We start from the raw sequence: 25,660 nt of genomic DNA, 5'->3' as shown, positions 1-25,660 counted from the left end.
GCGTCCGAGAATTCGAATGCATTGTTAACGAGAAGCTTATTGAACACCCGACCGTCTATTAGTGTGTCTTAGTGTGACGGATTGAGCACGGTTACGTGCCACCGATCTATATCTACGAAAACTTCCCAGGATAACAAAAGCACACCCCGCGTAACTCGATTCTCTTATCCTGACTAATATAATTATTCGGCTTTCATTGGATGTAAAATTTTGATGAAAAAGAAACGAAAAGAGGGAAAAGATTTTTCGAGTTTAGCTGCGAATTGTACTCTTGTTTCTTAGTGAGCGAAAGTATTTCCAATAGAAGAAGGGTATTGTCTCCGGCATGCTACTATAAACGTAAAGTAGGAGGTAGATAAAAATCGATTGTAGTTTAGCCAGTAGAACTAGGGAGAAAATTGGACCTGAAATGCGACACTGAAAAACAGGTCTGGAATTCTTTGTCCTTTATACATTTTCCAAATTTTCCTAATTATTTCTTTTTTTTTTATTTTTTAGTAATTAAGATACGTGTATCAGTACTATGATACTTGTGCTAACTTCACTATTAATTACTATATTGCTTGTTGTAAATATCGTTACTTGGTTATTTGTTCAAAAAACACATTTATTTGTTTAATGGAAGTTTTGCTTTTGCTAAACATCGTGGATAACTGGCAACCCAGGTGGTACCGGTTGCGTTAATGATAACGTGTTATATTCTGTGCGAGTTTTCGTCAGAAACTAAACTCATTCGTAACTCCTATTTCGAATTTAAAACAAGATACTGTCTCCGGTTTTTTATTAATTAAAAGATCAAATAGTAATCCGTTTTAGTTAGAGATTTTTATATCTCATAATAACACAGTGAAGTTGATAATCACAAGGAGTACAGCTGCTTTCGTATTCAACAACAAATTTATGTGTTTAGTGAGGGTGGAAATATTATAGCGAGAAACAAACAAAATGGAGAAGTTCGAAAAAATTTTGTTCATTGGAAGCAAATAATGCCCCACATAAGCTTTTATGTATTACTGTATTTAATGATGTGAAAGATATTTAAGCAAAGGGCAATCTTTCTTTAACATCTTTTAATGAACTGTAATTTAAGATTTTGTAGCTCCATCTTTAAATTCCTAAAACAATAAAATTAAGAATATAACATAAATTCCTAAACGATATTAATTTTTAATTACAGCGCACTCATATCTCGGAAAAATTCTCTGTTTGTCTACCGTGCATAATACGCTGCACGAACCATCCTCTCGCTTTTCCTCTACGTGTAATAACCGTGTTGGTATGAAACGTTTTCCCTTTGGTTCACCCACTTTGTATGCTTCGTACAAAGAGCCCTATGGCATCTTCGACTATTGATTCAATTGAACAATTCGAATGATGAAATGAGAATTTCGAGAAGGATGAACGTTTCAACACGAACATAATAGATTTAAATGCACACAGCGACAATACTCGTCGTTGTATTAGGCTATTAAGAGGCTTTCGAAAGAAGTTGAACTCGCTCGGATCTAATTTAGCATCATTAATTACAATTGTCGCTGTGGTCGTGGGAACGGCCAGCCCCGGCGCACGTGACGAAAGCGCTTACTAGACTAGTAACTTCTGTTGTTGCGAGCACAATGGGTCGACTCTCTACCATGCTGCACCACTGCTACAATGTGCTTTTTAGAAACGCCGCCATCGTCGAAGAACGCCACGGAATAATTGGCCGGCACTGGATAAGCGTGTAATGAAGCTAATTGCTCGATAGACGTGTGTAATTTCAATTAGAGCTATGTCCAGCATCCAAGGTGAATTTCTTTATCTTCGAAACAGGCAGAGATTGAGAAAAGTTTCGCGAATGAAAAAATCATGTTCGTGTTTCGGAACGTCGAGTTTTTACAAAAATATAACCCGTTGGTAAGTTTCGATTAGACTTGTAATAAAATAGTTATAGTTATGCAATAGGAGAAACGGTTTAGATATATTTTCTATATGGTTTAATCGATTACCAAGAATCATTTTCATTTCACAATATAGGTTGTTTCTTAAAATAAGTTTGTCTATGCTTTAATATAGGCACGAACGTCTACATAACGACAAGAAAGTGTAAAATGATGTATAAAGTTAAGAAGATATATTTCTATCGTTATCGCTATATGAGTTCGTACAAAGATAAAAGAAACGAAAATGAGATACTCTGATTCAGAAGCTACATACTGTGACTACAACAGCATGCATAGTAGAATAGTAGAATAGTCGTAGATTCTTCGCTTCTCCTTTCACCACCCGTTCGTTAGAGTAATTTAATTAAAAACGATTCGTAATCCAAATAAATTGCGAAAGCTCGAAATCAAGCTCCGAACAACAAACTACATAACGCGGAAGACTGATTCATCACAGTCGACTCTGGTATCCTCGTCGCGTCTCCGAGCTCTAATCTCATCGTGTCATTAAATTCTCACGCGACGCGTACGTCGCAATCCGTAAAGTCGATAAAATAATTTTCTTCGTACGCTCTGCAGAGTATTATGATACAGGACGACATTAATAATTCATAAGTCTCAACAAGATAATCTGATACGCATTTAACGTAGAAACCGCGATTCAATTTCCATTTGTTATTCATTGTTTCACAGGATTGTCTTACTTTATGTGCTCCGCCAAGAACTGCCAGTCTCCGAAACACGGAGCTTGGTTACCTCCATGTTTTGACGTTCCTATTTTCTGTCTCGACATCATGACGAAACTTTCACTACGTGAGCACACGTACAAGCTTACGCCGAAGGATTTGTACGAGAATCCCATGATCTAAGGGTTAAATTTTATGGGTATATTCTATAGATATAATCAAATGAAAAATGTTATATAGACAGAGGGTACCAAAGCATCGTGCTCCTTATATTTAGTGTTCTTACTAGAAAGCTTTAAGCTTTTAATAAAAATACTTTCGATGCAGTTTTGAATGAGTTATGTTTATATAATGCCTCTTGCTCTATACGTAAAAAACGTGGACAAAGTTTAATTGTTAAACCCTGCCACATCCCGTATAGGTAGAAACCAGACAAAGAAACAGAAATGGCAAATTTTGTCAGCGCGTGCTCCTATTTCTCCGACTCTATTACTCCGTAGTGGTTGCTACCATTCCTTCTGCTGCCTTTCGTTCTCTACTCTGCTTCTTCCCTTTTGTACCCCTGTAATCGTACAATCGCTGGTTAAGCAAACGTGGAAGTACACCGGCTAAATTATGGTAGACGACTCCTTGAATCTGAATCGGCATTGCGGAAAACGCAGCAGTTGCGCTTTTTGCGCTCTGTTTCGCAGCATATAAACGTAAAATACCGAACTAATTTCGTATTCCCCTTCGATTCCGCGACGCAACGTTGCTCCTTGCAGATGCGACTGCAGATAAAACAGCAACGCTTCCTCCTGGACCGTACCTTTCCACTTGCGTAAAATTATTTATGAATTTATATGGCTCTCGGAAGATAACTACGTGGTTTATTACGTGCTCGCGGGTATCAAGTGCAGAAGTTGAATTTAAGAAGTTATTAAATTGATTATTCGTGATTTTTTTTCTTCATTACGATCGATTCTTGAAATTATAAAATTATAAAGTATATCTCCTTCTCTTCTGAATCGATCGATTTTTTATCTTTCGATCGAAAGATTTTTTTACTGATTTGTAAAGACTCGTTGAGATACATAAAACGCCATCGAACGCCATTATCATCTATGACCTTCTCAACATTTGATCGCCAACAAACGTGTCGAACCTGAACTTTAATTAACTCTTTGGGTTAAGTGGAAAGGTCAACGAATCTTGACTACACTCACCGATTCCAAGAGTTGTAACGTATTTCATTCAGTAATCACGTTTCATTCGTACACGAAACAGATCGGTTCAATTAACACAAATTCTGAAATACATGACCACCTTCTGACCTACTAATTACGACTAACCACTGTTGAAACCATTCACAAAATAGGGTCACTTGTTTGCGAACTCCCAAGCTGGTTCAGCCATTTCCAATAAACGCACGTTCCTTAATTCAATCCTAAATTACGCATTTGCATGCAACTACACAATGGTATCAAAATAGGAATAGAAATAATGTAGATAAGTATCGTAACTAATTAGTCATTCAGTCGAGTCACGAAAGATGTGAATTCAGATTTTGAAGAGACATTCACTGATATGACGAATAAATGTGTAAAATTTATCTTTAGGATATCTTGAAGATATTGAACACACTCGCATATAACAAACACATTGTTTAACTCGATCTTCGAACGAATTTAGTCAAAAATTTAGTCAAAAAATTAGCCACAAAAGTGATCTAATTTGATCCAATTATACGAATCATTCATTATAATAACACGAACGTTAACAAGATCCTACGAACCTATATTTCGCCATCGAATTATAATTTTCATTCAACATTCCATTAGGCTCGCGGTTGAAATCATATTCCACTTCGGTATTGAAAGCAAATTCGGTTCTCGGAAAGATTTAACTATGAATCGTTTCACAGAACAGGATAGGCCGCGGAGCAACAGGGTCGATTAAATGTGCGCTTGCATGCGGGAACACCGGAACGGAGGAAAGAGCGCGGAATCCGCAACGACGGAAATTGGAAACCACGTTCGCCGGCGTAGCAGAGGGTGGCCCGGTGAAATTTTCAATTCACTTTAACGCTCCAAGGCTCGCATAAATACGCGATGGCGCGGAATGCCAAATAGAGGCGGTCGATGCGCGTGCGTGCATACAAATTCTGTTCTGTCGCTTTCCGTAATTACTGGCCAAGCAAAGACCCCCATCACCCTCCTCCAGTCCTTGTACATTTTTTCTGACCAACGGTGCAACACGAACGACGAAACGAATTCCTCGTTTCCGGTGTAACTTCGTACCTTGGCTGGCTCCATGCTTCTTTCCTCTCGTCGTGTCTTTGCTCCAACACGATGTCGCACGTGCGTGAGCGATCTTTCCACGCTACTTCCTACGACTCTCCTTGAGGTTGCGTTAAATTATGTAGGAAATAAACAATTCGACTCTGGCAGACCCCTCGAAAGCGCGCCTGCTTACCAAGCATTCCGGCAGACATACGGCGCGGCGTGATTAAATCGTGCTTGCGGTGTTTTGGCAGATTTTCAAGTGTTTGCGTGCCACGCTTGCCAGTTCTAAGCCCCTCTGACTGTGTACGCCGATAGAAGACACGTCAGCGACCAATGTTTGGAAAAAGAATCGAAAGCCATGTGTCTTCGTTCTTCTTCTTTTTCTCGGAGTGGATTCCTTTAATGGAAATGTTTTCGTGGAAAGTATTCCCTTCCAAACATAGATATTAATCATCGTAATGCAGGCTTAGAGAAGTAGTATATAAAGGATTAACGAGTAACAGCATCTAGCTGAGTATGTCCTTTGTAAGGATCATGATGTGAAAGGGTTAAAAGATGTGTACATACGAGATTTGACGTCAGAAGCCTGTGTTCTTTGCATATTTACGAATTACGAGTATATTTTGTTAAACCCTATGGAGAGATATTTCGCGATACAGTGTTCGTATATGCAATTTGCTTGCAGTGTTCTTGCATCCTCTTATGTCCGCTCTATGCGACGCTTTGCCTGGGATATCTCGTGTGTTCTTTCATTAAAACGCGAGATACGATGTCCATAGATTCAAGTAGAAAGCAATTCACAAGACACTTTATCCGCGGATAAAACGTAGTACATGTTATATTTTTGAAAAGAAATATTTTAATTGTTTTTTTTTTACATGAAATAATACACATTCAGTTAAACGTATTGATAAAAATAGAATTTTCGAAAATTTAAATTTAGATTGTGACTCGTTGCATTTTCGGAGTGAATGGTCCCAAGAGCGTGAAACGAATGAAAATGTATGCTAAGTAATGAAATACGATAAAGCTACAAAAACATTAGACTGCGAAGATAGAATGCCGGAAAAAGAGGTTGCGAAATCCGAAGCTAAATATGTCGGTTAATTTTTCAAACATTAGCACACGAATCACATTACGTAGTCTGAAACCAATTATATTAAATGTGAACAAGAAAATGATTGTACACCTTGTAGTTTGGAAAATATCTTACACATAATCTTACAAATATCTTACATATTAATACAGAAAATATTTTCTTTCACGTATTACTTGTATATAAAATATAATACAAAATTACACTTGCCAATTACTCCTCGTCTTATTTAAATTTGTAAGTTAGGATTTTATTCTTTGGCTACTGTGTAGTAAGACATAGAATCTCCTTCGAGGTCACGCAGTCTTAAGGACCACACAGATCTAAGCATTAGCTGGTAAGAATCCAGTAAGCGGGTTTACAGCGACCATATGGTACACCTGTATCTCCTAAAGTAAATCCGCCTAAGATGGTTTTACTAAATCGGAAGTTCAACTCTTTTAAACCAACTGCAATTCGGAAACTCAAAACCGCGTATTACTCTACGAACATTTATTATTAAAGCTATAACATGTACCAAAACCAATTTCAGTAATAATTAAATAAAACTAATTCCACCTCAAATCTGGGACTCCCAATTCCATGTATCTACCATGTTAGTCTATCTTCTCTCAAACAGAAATGAAATTTCGAAACGCAACGGAGATTCCGAATTTCCAGTGGAAATTGAAACGCGACAGATGATAGCTCTTCGTGTGTCAGGTTAAATCACCGGAACATCTTAATGAGTCTATGAAAAATACAAATTCCTGAAACCACTATAGAATCGAAACAAAGAACAAAAGCTATCGAAACTTGTCCCCTCTTCATTGAACAACTTGATGGATATCCTATTCGATAGAACGAAAGCGTGTGGATTTTCGTTGGTGAGAATTTATGACAATTTTGCGAGGATAAAATGTTATGTTTGCGCTTTAATACTAGTGCACTGCACAATATCGTCTACTGTTTGTGGTAACATCCTTTAGAATCTTTATGGTCATTATTCCAAATAAACGTAGCTCTTTGCGTGACGATTGTTCCAAACCTTCAAGACAAGTTCTAGATTCTAAGTCTAATTTCTAAATTCGCCTTTTAAACAAATTTAAGATGCACTAAAGGCACAGAGGATTCTTCTCTGTAACACAAGCGATAAACAAAGAATTAACTTGCAAAAAATTCATTAGCAACTGGTTAAGTATGTATTCTAAAGATGTCACAGGCATCTGGTAACAAAAGTAACTCTCTAACAAGACAAATAAAAAATCTTTCAAAAAAATATCTTATATTACTGTCTTTACATCCATCGATAATTTGACCTGTACCACACTAATTAATATATTAATACAAAAATTCTAATTCTGTTATTGCATTACACAACTCAATTAATTCTCTCATTACATTACACAAATAGCCATCGGCTAATAATGGAAGCTCTGCAAAGTCGTGTCGTATATTATAGTCACTTGGAATTCTGACGCGCGCACCAGAGATAGAACTCTGATATACTGGTGAGCTCGCAGTTCCAGTATAATTAAATCCACGCGTCAGGTTGCGATGACTCTCATTGCGGATCAATCCTACTCACGGATATTTTACGTCTATTTGGATGGTCAGATAAGCGCCGTTGTAACTCGCGAACAGCTAACCTATAAACCCATCGAACGTTGTCAATTCGTGGATTTGGCCAATAACCTTCCGAAGAAAACACGATTCCATCGCATGTGAAATTTGCACATTGTTCGAACGCGCAACTGATATTGTCATTGCTTCATCCCACATAGCGTTTCGCATCGATGTTCGAAATGTAGGGGATATTGAATTTATTAGTTTATGAACTTAAAATACAATTTCGAATTACGAGATTGCAAGGATAGTGAAGTTTGCTTGGGACAATTTGGGTTAAATATGGAGAAAAAAATTTTTCCTTGGATCTTTTCGTCCTTGTAGAATATTTAGAGATATAGTAATTTGTATACGCGAAAAGTAGCGTAAGGATTGAAACGAGATTTACTAGAAAATTTTTATTTCCACTCCTGCTAAAACTAAGTTCATTATCAAAACACGAAGGCCTGGATAATAAACATCAACCTATCCTACTGGAAATGGTAACGCGAAAAAGACTTATACCAAATTACTAGCAACCTCAAAGAAGTGATTAAAAATGTTAAAGCATGTTGGAACGTCTTTAATTTTATCTTGGAATATGTTAAATTGTTTGATTTAATCTGATATGTACATAGCTTAATGCCAGTGAAACTAATGACGCAGCCTTAAAAATTAAATTTAAAAAAAAGAATTTATTTTGAAATATCTTTCGTAAATTGCAAATAACAAAGTGTTTATTTATGTGGTGATATGTTTATAGATACGGATGTTTTGTACGTCGAAAATTAGTTCGTCGAAACGTAGTTACGAGTTTTATGATGCACGCTATAACATTACGCGAAACGATAAAATACGATGGCTGCTTTCGATCTCCCTTCAATTCCATCATTTCTCATTGCTTTTAATTACAAATTTCTGAATTAATTAATTAATGCAGGATTTCCATTGTACAGTACTTCGTGACTGCTCGTTACTAGTAAAATGATACAGAATGCTCAGACTAGACGTGAAAAAGGGAATAAACGATCACACTAATAAAACGCGTAAAAGGAAAATATTTCCTATTTGCATGTCACTGCTTGTTCACTGCATAGTTGATCGAGACCGCGCTTTGAATAAGAATTTATGGCGCATTTAAAAATCAGCCATAAAATATCGTACCGGTACACAATAATCTACTAAAACTATTTATTATTAATCGCAACTCTGTAACAACAGCTTTTTCCGTATTTACAAATTAATAAATCAATAATTGAAAGATAGTGATGAAACAACGAAAAATAATGAATATAACAGTTTAAATAATTCGGCGACAGAAATTAATGGTCGAAATTAATACTCGAGAAGTATAAATAATTCGATTCGAAATAAAGATAAAACATGTAACATAATAAAACAGAAGTTATTTTATATTACACAAAAACGTACATTAGATATGTTATAATGTGCCAGAAGAATTAAATATAATAGCTTCAATATTGCACAATTTTATTACTCGCAGTACAATTAGTATCCAATTAAAATCCAGCATTTATATAAAATTCTAGCGTATTAAATATGAACTGTATCAAAAATTATAACGAAGTTTTGACGCATCATAAAAATGAAGCATAATTAATTCGATATAAAAATTAATAAAAAACAGGAATATAGCGATACATCTTGGAATCTTTCAGGATATTGCACAACCCTTTAATCCTCGATTACTATTTACATTTGCATCGGTTCGAGTCCCTTTCCCCGTTTTTCCGTTTGTCTGCTCGAGAAAATGTATCGCTATTTTCAATTGGATTACGTACACAACCGTACGCTAGGGAGAGAACTGGTTCCGATCAGGCGGATAAACACTGCATCCATATCTATCGGAAGTATCGACGAATGTACTCGGAGAGGAGGCCCTTCGTGCTCGTGTATTGCGAAGAAGGGTAAGGATCAAGTGCCATTTCCTCAAGATTTAGACTAACAGCGGGCCGAGCGAGTGTCGCTTTCCCTTTCCGAACAGAACGAACAATGTGTACACTTGAACCTCGTAAACAGAGAAGAGGAAAAGGATCGTGAGAATTTTCTTCTACATTGCCGGTTCAATTTATCGCGTTTAAAGCTACTAGTGCGTTAACAGTTCGTTCAACGGCGGCCAGTAATTCTCGTGAATTGAGTAATTCCAAGGGCCGCACGGTATTCGACGTTTTCCACGCTTCGCTTGAGAGAAAATCTCGTACAAAAGCCCTCAACTGCCAGTGGCGTGTAGTGTATCTCGCGACAAACGTTTGCGATAGCGGTCAAATAAAATGGAATTAAAAGGAGTTATTTGGAAATTAAACTTTTACACGTTATATTTCGAATAATTAAATGTTTTCTATTGGTATCGCTGTGTTGGAAATAAGTCGCGTGTGATTGTATTAAAGCCTTTTACAGGTTATATTTGGTATTCAAAGGGAGATTTGATAAGAATTGCATAAAAGATTCGATTTATATGTTCGATTCAGACCTTATAAGTGTATAGTTTGGATTACATATGCAACATTAAATGTTATTAGATTTAATCTGGAGCGTTAAAAGTTGTTAGTTATTCTATAAAATATTAGCAATTTTTCTAACAATTTCACAATTTTACATCGAATGAGATAATCATTTAACTTATAATTATTTATAATTTTGATGCGTTGCTCGGATGGAGTTTTGTTATCCAGTAGGATAAGTATAAATCCTGTGTACGCATGATAGCGAGAGTGAAATAGTGAAAAGAGAGAGAGCAAAAGCGTGACTATGTCCCTTACCGATGGATCACATATCAGACCGCAAAATCAACTGACGCGTTCCGCCGTGACGCGTCCAGCTAGAATGCAAATCCTATTTTCGCTTCGCGGTAGCGTATTCAAGCGATAGAAAATGGCTGCTGAAAGCTCGACAAATACAGGAAGTTAAAGACCGAATCGAGCTACAGATTGCCGGAAATTAAGTGCCAATGGATCACGAAACTCTGTCGTACGATTTTACGAGCAACAAAAACCCTTGGCAAATCAAATTAGGTTACCCTAAGTTTCGGTTAATGCACGCGATTTTTTATTTTTTCACCTTCTTCTCTTTCTCTCTTTCTCTCTCTCTCTCTCTCTGTCTCCCCCTCCCTCTTCTCCTGTCCCTCATCTTTCTTTCCTGGTTCGTTTGGTCGTTTTCCCAGCCTTTCATCGAACTTCCTATATTTTCCATCGATTTTCTTCAGGCCATGCGACAGAAGCTCGAGAGTCGAGATTCGATTAACATTCGAGGTCGCAAATGGCTGGCGAAAAAGCGATAATTCGATTATTGCCGGGAACCGGAATTTTCAACGTAGAATGAGCGTGATAATGAAAAACAAATGGAAATTTAGGGCATCCCTGGATCGTGGACGCTTTTAAAGATATTGGAACGATGTTTCACGTAGAGAATGTCGATCGTGGCTGTCCACGGGGAACCAAATGAATTTAAAAACGACACGATCTCAAAGTGAGTTATCACGTTCCCGGAAAAATATGAATGTCCTCGATGCATGTTATATGTGAGATACACGGAAAGCGGATGGGTTCTAAGTTTGTATAGAGATTTTTTAGTCGTCAGACGATTGTCTCGCAGGTTGCTTATATGTGACGTGGCTGAAAGAAATTTAAGGCGAATCGTAAATCCAGTCAGATGTCAAATGTCAGAGGAGTTCATATATCGACGTTTCTTCAAACAGGGACGTATATATATAGAGTCTTAAGATTAGGACATTTATGTTCCAAAACGAGAACAATTGAAAAAGAATTCTGTTTAAAATTGAACTAAAATCCGAATGTTGAAAATCCTCTTTTTGGCTGTACATGTATATAATAAATGAGGCTGGAGACATACATATATTTCATATCTAATGCTATTTGCACTTTGTTTTACATCCTTATCAGCAACGACGCATCAGTAGAGATAAATTTTTTACAAGATGTACGACGCATAACAAACCGGAAGTCTTTAACGAGATAATTTATAAGGAAATCGGGAGAGCCAGGAAGAAAGCTCCACGTCGCCAAAAGAGACCAAAAAGGTTTTCAAGAAGACTTGTTAGGAAAAGTTGATCAAGTTTATAATGAATCTAACTCGACGTACTTGAGCGTATAATTTATGTAAAAGTAATATTTGAAATGAATGAATTTAGAAAAATTTTAAACTATAATCAGCTTGATTATTATTAATTACCTGCTATTCTGAGGTTGAAGTATGTTAACTTTCTTGCAAAGTTCTGCGATATTTAAGTAAAAAATTACAAAAAATTATGAAGACCAGCCTAATTTAAAGTTAATGAAACATCATTATCTTACATTGCGTGTTACTTAGGAACGAAACGTTTGATATCCCTAAAGGACTAGTTAAATATTACAATTATTCCACGTACGTATAACATCTATTTAAAGCGATCCTTTCACAAGCGTTGCAAATACATTGTGCAAATGCCGCGCAACATCGACAATAAACCGCGTAAGAAACCGTTGCGCTGCAACTTTTTGATAGCTAACCGAGAGTACGCGTATCTGTTATCGCGTCGCATATCGAGTAATCCTTGTTCACTCGGAATTTTTGCTATTTCACATCTCGAAGCACGCGAAAGGAAAAGAGAGACCTCGCGAACCGCACTCGGACTCGAGCAGGACGGAAACGCAAAGGAACGAGGATCGCCGGGGTTAGGAGAAGAAAGTAACGTTAGAAAAGTTGGAAGGGAGAAGCTCGACCAGATAAGCTAGGGAATGGAAGAGGGATGAGTGGCTGGAGTAGGATAGAAAAAGTGTGCATTTAACGCTCGCGAAAGAAGAAACGGAGGGAGCTTGGCCGATAATCCTCTCGTTTATATTACTTTAACGGCGCACGGAGTTCCTCTTGGTTTCGTGCCGTTGCTCTTCCTCCTTTTCTTTCCTTCCTATCTTGTTCTTCGTTCTAGCTCGCCTGATGGCGACGCAGCTTCGAAATGACAATAGTCTCCGGTTCTTTCATATTCCTTGGACCGGCAAGACGAAACGAACCGCGGGATACTGGGATTGGTGCTAATTAAATTTCTGCCATGGAACGCTGGTTTGCCGTTTTCTTTCAACCGAGCAAAAAGAGCTGGCTACTTGAAACTCAAAGCGCCATCTTGGAGAAATCACTAAGCACTATATGTGGTACCTGGGAATTCACCGATGGCCATTCACTTTTTTTGCACTAATGGAAGAATTCTTAGTGCAGCTGAAGATAAGTCGAAGTGACATGGGCTGGACGTGTTTATTAATAATAAGTCGTTTCGTGTTTGCGGTGTGTGAATGTTAGAAGATTCCTTCTGGCGGTCTTGTTATTTGTCCCGAGGATGTGAATTTGATTGTTTGGGAAAATTATTCGAGATTTTTTGTTGAAGAGTTTTGAGAACTTGGAAAATGGTATTATTGAACGATCTGACTAAAATTTCTTATAGGTATGTACAAAACAATCTTTGACTTTCAGTCAGTGAGCTCCAATGTATGTATATATCGGCTTTTACATTTTTTCCTATTGGTATAAAGATTGATTGTCATTGAAATAATTAGTTGATCTTCAAGTAGTGATATTATTCTCTATTTGAGTAATATTTATGGCAAGTATCTTCGGAGCAATACGTTAAACGAAAAGTAGTCCAGGGAAAACGAAACAGTCTTACTCAGAACCGAAACGATGTATCGATTCCTCTTTCGCCGATCGCTCTCGACGTGAGATTAATTTTCATGCAACATGTTACGAACGTTCAATGCTTTTAAGATTTACAATGCCAGCTTCAGTTCATAAATTCCGTGCTCGCCGCCTCGAAAAGAGTGTTTCTCATTTTTCTCTTCCGCTTCTCTTCCTCGACGTCGGACGTTCGTGTTTTCATTTTCCTGGATTATCGAGAACTGATCGGATAAGGAAGTTATGAAGGGCGCAGGTGTTCGAGATTAGGAAGCTTCTCACTCTCTTTCACTCTTTTTTCCCCGTGATACCTTCATAACGTTCGAGAAGAATTCTCGCTTGCATCAGAAAAGAAAAAGAAAACAAAACGAAACCTTCAGTGAAAAATCCAGCCATTATATTTCGTAATTCATAATATGATGTAGGAATCTCTCTCATCGGTAGTGGTAACTATATCATGATCATCTATTAATATATATTTTCTTTCGTATCAAATTAGAACGCAAAATTAATTTACAAGGCAAATTACCTTGCTTGTCTCAAATATCCTTCTGATTCGAATAATCCTGTCTTACCTCATTTTTACAGATCAATGATAGTAAAAGGGCCATGTTATCGTAAACATATTTCGTCTAGTTTCTTTTTGAGATTCGTGTTCGCGATGACCACGATTCGACCGCAATGAATGAAAATTCCGCGACGAAAGCACGAGTCTATGTCGCGTTCCCATCGATCGACCGCGGGTAGTTTAAAATCACGCCCGTTCTCACCAAAGATTGCCTTTAACCGGCTTAATTAAGTCGCCTTAACGAACTTACAAGTCGGTGTTTACACGTTAACGCGCCTTGGGAAGGAATATTATTGCGCTGGACGGAATACCGGCTTGAATCGAGTGAAAAGGAATTGGATAAATAACTCGTAGGGTTTGCGAAGTTGATCGAGTAACAGAAATTACTTTCGCAAGGATCGCTATTAAAATGTTTGAAGTCGTTAAATATTCGATACTTCATGAATAGAAAGTCTAAAAATTGCTTTTAGTTGCGTGGAAATTGTAATACTTCAAACACCACATTTTTCTCGAGATGATCCGATAGATAAAAAAGTAAATTGAATAGAGAACAGCGAAATAAAATTTGTGGTGAAAATTATTAACAGAGATCTTTAATGTCACGTTTTATCGTAGAACTTGTATCAAGTAAGGACGACAGTAACGAGAGGAATTAATTCTACGTTATATAATTTTGTAATAACACGAGAAACAGACTTCTTTCCTCTGAAGTTTTCAATTATACTAAACTCTTCGAAGCTTAAATCACAGAAAGCTACATGAAGATATATTCCGTAATAAGAATAACAATCTTGATTACAACAGAATATTACGTCGGATTCAAAACGTACTCAGCAATCGTGGAACCGTACAAAGCAAGAAATGTACATTTTCTTAAAGTACTGAAAAGAGGCAAAAAGAAGAGATCCAAAAAGGTATAATTCAATTTGTTGCTTCTGGTACACAAGCATCCGCAGGAGGGTTATGTAAATTCTATTTGTTCCCGCAGAAACGTCGTGGAAAGAGTGCATTACATTTCATTTATCCCCGTTTAAATTACCGCACGCGAAAGGTATCCCGAGGCGTATTCTCGTTCCCGGAGCGTCGAGCTGGAAGCAATTTTGGAAGTTCTAAAAGGACCGGCAAGAATTTTCTCGTTCGCGTCTCGAAAAGGGGTTCTGGCAACGGTATGCCCGGCGTTATCCTTCGGGGAATTCGAAATGCTTCCCCCTTTTCTCTCGATCCTTCGAAAACCGGGGATCGGTACACCGCGAAATGGCAGTGTTCCTTTGTGCTTGTGAGAAAAGAGAGGCCAAGCCGTTACGTTGTTCCTTCCGCCTAATTCATTCCGTTAAAGCGTGCGCGCGGACAAGAAAAGGGCGAAGAAAGTCGTGAACACGGTCGTATAACGCGTGGAAAATAAGGAGCACGTGCGAATATGAAAGCGCGCCGGAGAAAAAAAAAAGCGAATAAAACTTGGTCGTACTAACATAACAGAGAAACCGGCACGAGGTGTTCTCGAAGAGGAGCCTTCTACTGCATTCTTTTTTCTCCCTCTTTTTAACTTTTTCTTTCTTTTTTTTTTCTTTCTTCTTTTAAAAACTCGAACGCGTTCTGGCAGTAACCAGCGTTCCAGTGGGAGGTTCTTCGTGAAATTAAATCGCCTAGATCATCGAGTCGCAAATGGTTATTATCGTGCACTCGACCGTTCAGGAAACCAAAACGTCCTCGCGGCATTTAATTGTCCAATTCCGTTGTCGAACCAATGGAATTCCCGATTAAGGAATTCCGCGACGAGGGTAACTACATAAAGTCGCGGTTTTGGACAGTGCGTTCTACTTGTAGAGTGGAATGGTATATCTCCTTAACGAGTGGGTTTTAATGTTCCTTGGGTTTTCCGGTTTTGCAATGTGGAATTGGGCAAGTGTTATTTCTTCGAATTTCTATGAGCTGGTTGAAAGATAAATCTAGATGATATTGTTTTGTTCTTATTTTCTCAACTATTAAGGTGGAGGTTCTTGTGTGTTTTAAATTTCTGAACATAATTGAGTTGAGATCAAGATTTGTCGTATTTCGTTTACTATGCATATTATTATACTTTAAAGGTGAAATAGCAATACAATCTATTATTATAGTAGTAATTATAGTAGTACAGTCTAGTCGTGCCAAGAACTCGTATCAAGTAATCATACACAACATAGTTTTACACTATGTTGAATATAACTAAGAATTTTGTTTTATTTTAGGAAGGCGTGATGATTTATTAATATTACCTCACATGCTTCTCACTTAGATAAAGGACCATAAAGACGTCGATAGAGTTTGGAAAGCTACGGTAGAATTAAAATGAATGGCTTCTACATATGTAACTACAAACAAATCCTTGTGTGCAGTACAAACTTTCTCGTAATTTGACAAACACAAAACTTTCATAAAATTGATGAAAAGCAAATATTTCGAATGTTATAGTGTACAAACCGTCAAATTCGCAAGTAAAATAATTTCAAGCGACAAACGTGCAGTTTATAAATTCAGGGCCAGTATTTTTCTCAGAGTAGAATCCGTTGAACTCAAAATGTTCTTCGCTTAAAAATTAATATAGGGTTGTAACCTCTGTTCCTCCCTCTGGAAATATCTCGGATGCGTCGGTAAAATACTGAAAATTTCAATGAAAAGTGTCAAAATTGAATTTTCTCAATTTTTGATGTCTCCCTGTATAAATCTTAGATACACACAATGCTAGAAATCCTGGTTCACGACTTCAAGTCGTCTCAAATAGCGTCTGCCATTGTCGTCCCTTTACGATATATCTATTGCTGGGAGACTTTTATATCTATCCTGTTCATAATTTCAAGAATCATTTATCCTTTATATAAATCACTTCCAAAATCTGTTGAAATAAGGTGATAAATATGTCTTTTTGAAAAGTTGAAAACTCACTTTATTATCACTTTTGTTGCAAATAGAACTACTAGATTCCTATTTAGAAAATACATAACACATTATCGTCCATAATACTTGGTATCGTGTTTAATTTTGAGAAGTTTATATCCCCATAAATTATTGAAAATTTAGCTCCAAACTTTTACCATTATATATCATTTTTGTAAATTTTCCATCTCGTCAGAAAAATCGCAGAGCAGAGACGAAACACTGGTAATATAAGAACAGATAAAAGCAACCCCTATTTAACGAATGAAAGCGTAGTCGAAACTATGTTAATCAAAATTAATACCGATTCATAAATAAATCCAAGCGTTTTTAATTTTTCCTTTCGATTAAAAGAACAGCCGCGTAAAAATAGTAATATCATTTTTGTGTTAGTATTTTAAAACTCCAACTTTTGCGATCAAATGTCAAAAACAACAGTAGAATCGTACTTATACCATACGTTTTGATGCGTCAACAAGCTTCATCGAGCGCATGCAATTCGGAATATAAATCTCTAACATTCTGCAAAGCCAATTACACAACAGAGTGCGTTCGATCGTTGTAGCATTTTCTTGTGTGTGACTGTTCGCATAGGAAAATCCAGTGAAATCGATAAGCGGCTCGGAACGATGCGCGAAAGCTGACGCATATACGCAGTTATCGCGATGAACGTTAAAGTGGCTAGTTTTTAATAATTCTCAGCGCGAGCTGGCTGCGTTTGAACCTGGAGGAATGAAATGATATCGCGCTAGCCTATATACGTTGCACGTCAAAGAGATGATGATGTGCAAACATTTTAGGGGAAATTTAGTATTATCCTTGTGAGTTCGTAACTTATGTTTCGCATATTAAATCGTGCAAACTAGGTCGTTCTACGACCAGTTCCTCGGCTTTGGTAAATTGTTGATCACTTGCGAAAATATGTTCTTTCTTTTTAGTTTAACCGGATAGTCGAGATAGCAAAACTAACATTTAGCATATGACGTTTGTTATATAAGGTAAGAATATAAATGCCACGAGTTTAAAGTATTTCCATTCGTTATTTCAATGAGATATCTCTATTTATACCTTCGAATACGGATGAATGTTTGAGAACTGATCTTTCTTTCCTGTCAGACTTTATGAATAATCTTCCTGGTCATTTATCAACGATATTATTGTTGACTTTTTCTAATTACGACTGCTATCTGACCCTCTTCATAACGTCATACAAAGTCTGGTATAACGCCTCATTGGATTAACCCTTAGCAACGTCAACAAGTCACATGGTTCTTTATTACATCCTTGTCACAGTTGATTACATTTCGTAACATACACGAAGCTCATAAAAGTTTCATACACGAGTTAGAATATCTCACAATTAGCTACCATAATTGTATTCCAAGAATACTTCACACAGGTACAAATACAGAGATCCAGGACTTTTCACTGTAACAAGGTTGCAAATGTGCAGCGACGAACGCGCGCGAAATACCTAACGAAGGAAGAGGAAGGAAAGTACGAATAGAACGAAGTCGGCGAATAAAAAGAAGAAAGAAAGAAGAAGGGAAAAAAGTTAGCAAAAGGAATAAGAAAAGGAAAGAGGAAACGAAATAGCCGGACTTTGCGCAGAGCATACCGACAGAACCGGTGAAAACTTGTCGTGTCTGATCCCTTCCGCTTTATACGGTGAAACCAGGTCAAGAAAATGCGGCGGAAAAATTCGTCTCTGCCTACGTAGACACGGACAGCTTTTCCTCCGTGGAAGGAGTGGAAACTGGGCCGGCCGCCTCGTTATCGAATACTCACGTTCTATTTTCTCTTTCCGCTGTCGGTGGCACGGGACACGGTCTCGGCAAGCGAGCTGGCATGGCGGAAAAGAAAAAGAAGAAATAGAGTAGGGTGGTGGATGCCACGGCAGGAGAGACCTTCGGCTCGAAAAATATTCTTGGGTTCTCCTTTGAACACGCCGCGAGAAATTCAAGGAACGAAAGGACGCGCGCGGTGAAGGCAAAAGAGGACGAAGACGGAAGGCGAAGGTGGCGAGAGGGTTGGTGACGCAAGCCCGGGGTTCTCTCTGTGAACGGGGGTTGGAAAGCAGCGGAAACGGGGGAACAGAGAGGGAAGTCTAACAAGACGTTGCGATTTGAGATAAGCCGGGCGGTTTGCTTATGCCGTGGCTCTCTCTCGTCGAGGCCCTCGCCTAACCCAACAGCTTCATCACGCGCTTGATAAACGAGGCGGCCTGCCAGTGGCTTGAGGGAAATCTAGCCGCTCTTCCACTATATCCGACTCATCTGGAGAAACATCGCGCTCACGGCCGGTGGTCAGTAAAGTAACTTGGCTGTACGCGTCTAAAACATCGGCAACAACGATGCACACCAACGCGATGCTTCACCTAACGTTAGCGTCAACGTAGTTGTCTACGTAGTAGAGTCCTTACCTATATAGTTATAGTTTTCATTCGGTTCTGAACGTTATACTTGATTCAGCTTCTTTTCATTGAAGCATGTGCATACGCGGTTGTATGAGGTTGTACGTCGGGATGCGCACTCGAACGAGTGAATGATGGATCGAACCGGGCCACTGTGCATGGAACCAAGCGTGCGCGCTGCTGCAGCACCCAGCGCTGCTACCCTCGCAATGGCCATTCTATCGTTATCGCTGCTAAGATAACGATACAGCTTGAACTCGACGTTTCTTGGCCTACGTCAGCCAAGATAAAGCATGCTCACCTTATATTCCTCTTCCTTTGGCTCGTGCCATCCACCAACCACCCACGTCTCTTTCGTTCTGTCCGATCTATGCGCCGCGTAGTCTTCAACGCTAGCATTCTTTCGTCTTCCTCGTGACATCGAAAGTGGTTCGTCGAAAAACGAGAGCAATTGAACGACGGTATTGTTATGGTCATGAGAATGCTTTTCTTCCGTCTCGAGTGAAAATCCATATCGCGGCCTTCACGTACGCGGAACTATACACTATCAACCTTCCCACAACTCCCTGGCTGAGTTCTTTGATCGGCTTATCGTAGCATCGCTCGCGTGGTTCTCGTAGTCTCCGAAGAAAGACAGGCGTCCATTTCGCATCTTATCACAGCTCCGGGGACGAGGCAGATTCTTTCCACCTTTTTTGCCAGAGGCCTACCTATTTTCGTAACCCTTTCTTCCCACGATCGAATCGACATCCCTGCGACACATCACCTTCGCAGTAGCTTCTCGGTTTCGGTGAAGTGGTAATCGAGAAACCCCTTCAAAAGCGTAAAAATTTAGATCAACGGTGGAAAACGAGATAGAGCTTGTCGTCTGAGAGATCTGCCACGATAACAGTTAATTCTTTAGTTAGAAAGCTATAAAAGGGATTATGAATGTTTCATTTGTTGATGTCTGTGTCCTTCTGTTGGGATTTTATTAAATCGCAATGTGTTTTTTCAGGTATAGGTGAGAAATAAGAAAGGTGGAGAAAGTGGAGGGCAATTTTGCGTGTCTGCTCGAAGAAAATGGTATGTGCTATATTTTAAAAGTGCTTGCAAGGTGTTTTAGTAGAACTTTAGGATAAATTACAATTTTTCTTGTTTAAATATAATTACGTGAGATTTAAAGATTATTATGTTGAGAATTGAAATATAATTATACTTTGACATACAATAATCTTAATTTTTTTACATATCTACTATAAGGCGCAGTTAAGGTTCATTTAACGTAAGGTGCACATAACTCATTATGGCAAATTAACATTTTCAAGATATTCGTTTTTCTACTGAAAGTAACATCTTACGCACAGCGGAAAATTGTAATATTCTTCACGTACTAAAATTAAACAATTTTCAAATATTCAAATATCCAAATTCTTAAATATTCATACATTTGACTTTTTAAATTTTTTCCAAACTTTTAAATACTCAAGTATTCGAACTTTTAAATTCGTATTTTCAAAATCTCATTCACTGGCATTAATTTCATCTGTATCACGGAAGCTAACTAAAAGGATACCATTTCGATCAATTGTATTTCTAATTTGTATTTGTACCACTTCTGTTTAAAAATATGCCTTTCTATTAATAACAAATCATTCTACTGTCTAATAACTAACTCAAAGAATCCAATTTTATATCCGTCATTGACTTCTAACCTTGAAGTAACGAACTTCATCATACGCTTGACCATGATACTTAGTGCGTCGAGTGATCATCTACGTGTTCGCAGCTATTTTTCTCCGCTCGTAAAGACCGATAATAAGCCACACACTCATCGACGTGGAACGTTTTAATGAAACTATTATGGCGTTTCACCGGTCACCGATCGTCGGTTCACCGGCGATAAAATAGTTGGCCGTGACGTGTGATCACCAGCCTACATTGGGACCGAAATTCGTCGCTTCCAATAATCGCCTCATTAATCCGCCCCACCGTAACAAATTCGTCTCCGGGTCGCCGTTTCATTTCACAGTAACCATCACGTTGTTAGAAACGCATCATTCGCGGTCGCGTTTATATCCACTTTTACGCATAAATTTCTCTTTTGCTTCGTTGAACTCAACCGTGTTCACATAGTTAACAGACTCGTTTTCAAACGTTGAAAATTAAAACTTTGTAACCCTTTAGGAAAGTTATACTTTTTTTTATGTACAACGAAGCTTTTTAATCCAAGTTAGAGAATTCAACTGAAATTTTTACGCGTTGGAAATTAAAATTCATGGCCCTTTAGAAAAATTGTAACCTTACACGTAGTGAGGCTTATTAACAGGGGATAGAGAATTCAATTAAAAAAGGTTTAGGATGTAGTAATATTGTTCAAGTAGACTTACATTAAGTTCTGAAGATTTTTAAAACAGAAAAAAGATTTACATGTATGCGTTTGGGTTAAGTAGATAAGATGATATCGGAAATAACGAAGAATGGGGCTCTATTATAAATTTATAGATAATTTATTTGTACAATTTTATTTTATTAATTTGTTTCACAACATTTTCTCTTTCATTGAGTATCTTTTCTGCAAAGAATATCTGCTGATAAACATAGAAAATATGGCACGATAGTTCCTCGGTCATCATTTCCTCGAATCAGATAAATGTTTAAAATTTTCGAAATGAAAGCTACTCGTCAGTTTCCCTATTAACAAATTGATAGTTGTTGCGATCATCGAAACGATTATTCTATCCACTACATGAAGTTTAATAGCAGTTCCTATCAGTTAATGTAATTCAACAGTTCCCATTAGGCTTTTTCTCATCAAATTATCTCAACAATTATATCTTACGTTGGAACTATTTCACATTTTATCGCGTCAGGTTTTAAATTCTTGTGCGTCAAAGTGAATTATTAAACTGCCTGGAAACCGTGACAGATGAAAAATATCCTAAAACGTTAAAAAAGTCATATTTCAGTCATAATATGTGTCCAAAACGTAACGCGTGTTTCTTATATTCGACTATATATTCCTATATCACAAGATGATAATATAAAATTTTTATTTCAATTTTATCACATTTCCATTTTTCACTCCCACTTTATCGAACCTTAAACATGCAACACTGGCGTGTATTTCTTGCATAGAATACACAGAGAGCATGCACTGTGTCAGAAGAATATACAGTACTCGAGAAAATTACAACTTCAGTATAATAATTTTTTATGATTAATGTAAGTAGCATTTTATTTGTATGGCTAATGTACTTTTACTACCTTTTAATAACGTTTTAAAAGGAAAAAAGTGCGATATTTATCGACTAATTTATAAAATAAATTGAAAAGATTAATTTGCTAATATATAAAATTTACAATTTTCATTTTTCTTTTTACTAAATTAATAAGAACTACATTATTTAGTTTCTCCTACCAGATTAATTTTTTCGGGCCACGTAAAATAATAACAATTTTCATTATTTGATACCTATAACATTATTATTATTATTATTATTATTATTAAAACATATTTCTTAAGTGATTAGATGTACGAAACATTTAACGGGATAAAGAGTTGATGAAATATTGAACGACTAGAGATAGAGGCGTGTTTTTTTTCTGGCGTCGATGGAAATTTCACGAGGCGTTTACGAAATAATCACAGTAAAACCGCATAAATATGAATGAGATTTATAAAGCTACACCGGCTAAACGGCGCGCGTCGTGTTTTCATTACGCGATCTCTCACGACGCGGGACATTCGCGATACTTTCTCGTTCGGTGTCCTTCGTCGTTCTGTTTCAACGAGAAAGTCGATACGCGTTTTTGGTGCCCGTTCCGTGACATTTTCATCGCGGTTCATTGTGTCGCTTGTTCATTGCGATCGATACTGAATTCTTTTTTTTTTTTTTTTAATTTACTTCACGCTCTCGTTTACTTTTTAATCGGCTTTGGCGAGAAACTCGAATAAGCTCGTTTGTTGAATTGCTAACTCCAAAATAACGAACGTTTATCATTTAACGAGGTGAATCAACGAGCTGGAAAGAGCCAGGTTTTCAATGAATGCCTAATTTCCCATATAATTTCATTGAGAAAGAAATTTTGTGAAAAGATTTCCCGTAATAGAAATTTGCGCGTTTTCCTGTAGGTTGATAATGAAGTAATTCCTGGAATTTCTCGATTTAATAGTGCAAACAAATTTTATGATTTAAACAGTGTATAAAGTTTTCTGTTGTTTTTATAAATGATGTGTATTATCTTTATTCATAATTTAGAACAGATCTACAATTTAACACATTTTCAGGTTTCCATTTGAACTTATCGCGGTGTTTATTGAGATTTTTCGGCATGAACTGCAAAATATTTACTATGTATAGCACTATTACGTATAAAACTATTGCTTAACGGTCGAGTAAATAATTTCCTTTCATTCGACCAGTCGTTAACCTCTGCAGTTGAGATTTATTTTATTTATGAAATGAAAATCACGATCGATTATAATTTTTTGTCGAAATGAAAGGAACGACTGCTAATAAGTATTATAAGTAAATTGCTTTGTGGTAGTAGGTAGCAGCGTGATAAAGTTTAATGGCACAGTGATAAGCATAGTAATTTTCAGGTTGTGACTCTTTAAATACACAATTTAAATTCATAATATATGAGTTGATTTTATAAATAGATGACAAGTATTGCTTTTGATCATTAATTTATCGCTAATTTATATATTTTAATACTATTCTCGCAACGTTATCGCATGAGTTGTGAATATAAATGTTAGATCAAATACAAATTACACAAGCAATACTTTCAATTTTATCCAATTATTTCCTAACGTCATAAGTATATTCCACTATATAGGGTGATCTAAAAATACGAAAGTCAAGTAAAATATAAAAACAAAGAAGTATTACACTGTCCTCTCTTATCTTTCATATGATAAGTTTTACAATATTAAAGTTAAAGGATCTTTTAGACTAACTATTTCTCCATCCAAGTACCTTCATACTGTTTTTGTAGATAATTACAAAAATGCATCGAATGACATAAAAAAATGTATTGTTCAGTTTAAAAAAGTAGAAGTGACATTAAAACTTCTTAACGAAATCAAACTTCTTTTTAAATTCTCGATATTGCAATTTGTAGTAGTTGGAGAGTTGATCCACTTATACGCAAAACATTTTTTTGCCCGATTTTTAGACCTTATATATACGATGATCTTATTACACCGTTATAAATGTACAGGATGAAGAATAAAAATCAATGAAAATCTATTACAAGAATTTACAATTACTAATCTATTATTCCAATTGTTACCAACTTTAACTCTAACGGTAAATATAGAAGAATTATAATACAGAAGATAATGTTCCAACAGATATACTGACTGATCACAGTTGATTACAATTAAATGTAATTTTATTATGGATCGTGCATCGCTGGCCCAATTCTATGAGAATATTTCATAGCTCGAATCACGAGTATCGACGCGTTCATACCACTGTCCGCCTGATTACCAAAATACCATTGTAATAATATCGTATAGTATATATATATTAAACATATTCGGTATTTTCGCGTGTACGCTGACACGGGCATTTCATGTGGCACGGATATTCGCTCAGTTATGTTACGTACCGCGCGTGTCACCTCAAATTTGCGAGACGGCGCGTCTAGCACCCGACAGTCGAGAGAATTCGTTGGAAACGTATGTTCAACAGATACTCGAAGGAAAATTCCACGGGAAGGAAATCGTTTCATAACGTACATGCAGCTATGCGTGCTCTGTGATACAAATGCGGCCGATCTTGCAGCTTACGATTCCAATAGTCAGATTAAACCGAACAACTCATATTCCCTAATGGACAGTTTCGGTCCTTCCAACAGAGATTTTCGACTTGTAGACTTCATAATGAGTTGTAATTGCGATTATGCGATCCTTAAGATGCTGCTTATGTAAAAATAATTCGAAAGTGTAGAACAAAATTGATATTGAAAATTCAGTAAGTACAGATGCATTTATACAGTCTCAGATCTGCATCCTTAATTCATTTAGCTAAATCCTACATCTACTTCCTATCTACTTGCGATGGAGCTCAACAAAGACGAGTATATACTAAATTCAATTTACCGATACACAATAGCTCTTAACGTGTTTTTATTTTTTGTCTTTTATGTATTTCTATTTTTGCTCCAATATTTGTCCATCAAATAAGCCAATCATTCACACACGCTACATCTATACTTCAACACTGAAAATAATAGAACCGCTAGAAAATCAATTTACGCGTGTCCCATTCAACACGACGAAAACTTTCGAAACGCTCCAAACAATATTTGGGAATAAATCAAAGTTCGTGTCTCGAAATTTCCATATTCACTGAATACGGAGGCAGAACCACATGGTATAGAGCAGATCTTTAATTTAGGAAGCAACGAGAGCGCGAGAACATGGCGACGCGACGCGGCGTGGCGTGGCATGGCGCGTGGAACCCGATAGGCGCCCTAATGGATCGTGATTTACACGATGGATCCGTGCACCGCGGTTTATCCATCTGCGCTTTCACGTATCAGC

The 25,660-nt window shown here is 37.2% G+C and overlaps 1 protein-coding gene across 3 annotated transcripts in view; it reads left to right on the top strand.

The window, feature by feature from the left end:
- LOC132914981 (uncharacterized) overlaps positions 1-25,660 on the top strand; it is a 292,404-nt gene that overhangs the window by 71,193 nt on the left and 195,551 nt on the right. For all 3 annotated transcript variants that reach the window (XM_060974585.1, XM_060974593.1, XM_060974575.1), the window contains one exon: positions 20,120-20,187. The gene's annotated coding sequence lies outside the window, so the exon portion shown is untranslated. The remainder of the gene's footprint in view (positions 1-20,119; positions 20,188-25,660) is intronic.

This window comes from Bombus pascuorum, chromosome 1, assembly GCF_905332965.1.
Source record: "Bombus pascuorum chromosome 1, iyBomPasc1.1, whole genome shotgun sequence".
Taxonomy (NCBI): Eukaryota; Metazoa; Arthropoda; class Insecta; order Hymenoptera; family Apidae; genus Bombus; species Bombus pascuorum.
The sequence above is the reverse complement of the archived record's forward strand: the minus strand, read 5'-3'. Positions and strand labels throughout refer to the sequence as shown.